The sequence below is a fragment of the Schistocerca piceifrons genome, unplaced genomic scaffold (assembly GCF_021461385.2).
Source record: "Schistocerca piceifrons isolate TAMUIC-IGC-003096 unplaced genomic scaffold, iqSchPice1.1 HiC_scaffold_2340, whole genome shotgun sequence".
In the NCBI taxonomy this organism is placed as follows: domain Eukaryota; kingdom Metazoa; phylum Arthropoda; class Insecta; order Orthoptera; family Acrididae; genus Schistocerca; species Schistocerca piceifrons.
In genome coordinates, this window is record NW_025728274.1 from 7325575 (window position 1) to 7326592 (window position 1018).

The following is a 1018-nucleotide window of genomic DNA, read 5'->3' on the forward strand; positions in this document are numbered from 1 at the left end:
TCAGACAAAAATAGAAAAAGGTTAGGTAAAATCTCACAACAAGAAGCGATAGAGCAGATAGATGAAAAGAAACAGAAATTACAAGCATTGGCCAAACAACTTGGAAGATGTGAAAATAGAAGGAAACAAAACCAAACATTCAACACAAACCAAAAGAAATTTTACCAGACAATAGATAACACACACATTAAAATGGACAATCCACCAAACATAACAGACATGGAACACTTCTGGAGCAACATATGGACAGACACATACAAGATGATACCACAAATGCCTAAAGTGATAATTTTGCAACTTGAAGTCACGCAAGCAATTAATTCTACTCACAATTGGAAAGCCTCTGGAAAAGATAAAATAGCAAATTTCTGGCTAAAGTAGTTCACCTCAATACATTCACATCTAACTAAATTATTTAAGTTACATTGCAGACCCATACACATTCCCTGATAAACTTACACAAGGAATAACTTATCTGAAACCTAAAGATCAAGCAGACACAGAAAACCCCATAACATGCCTACCAACAATATACAAACTATTAACTTCAGTCATTACACAGAAATTAATGACACATACAACACAGAACAAAATTATAAATGAAGAACAAAAAGGCTGTTGCAAAGGAGCACAAGGATGTAAAGAGCAACTGATAATAGATGCAGAGATGATGTATCAAGCTAAAACTAAAAGGTCACTACACTACGCATACATTAATTACCCAAAAGCTTTTGATAGTGTACCCACTCATGGTTACTACAAATATTGGAAGTATACAAAGTAGATCCTAAATTGATACAGTTCCTAAACACAGTAATGTAAAATTTGAAAACCACACTTAATATTCAAATATCACATCACAGCCAATACAGATTAAGCGTGGAATATACCAAGGAGATTCAGTAAGTCCTTTCTGGTTCTGCCTTGCTCTGAACCCACTATCCAAGATGCTAAATAATACAAATTATGGATACAACATTACTGGAACATACCAACAAAAAATCACACATTTGCTACA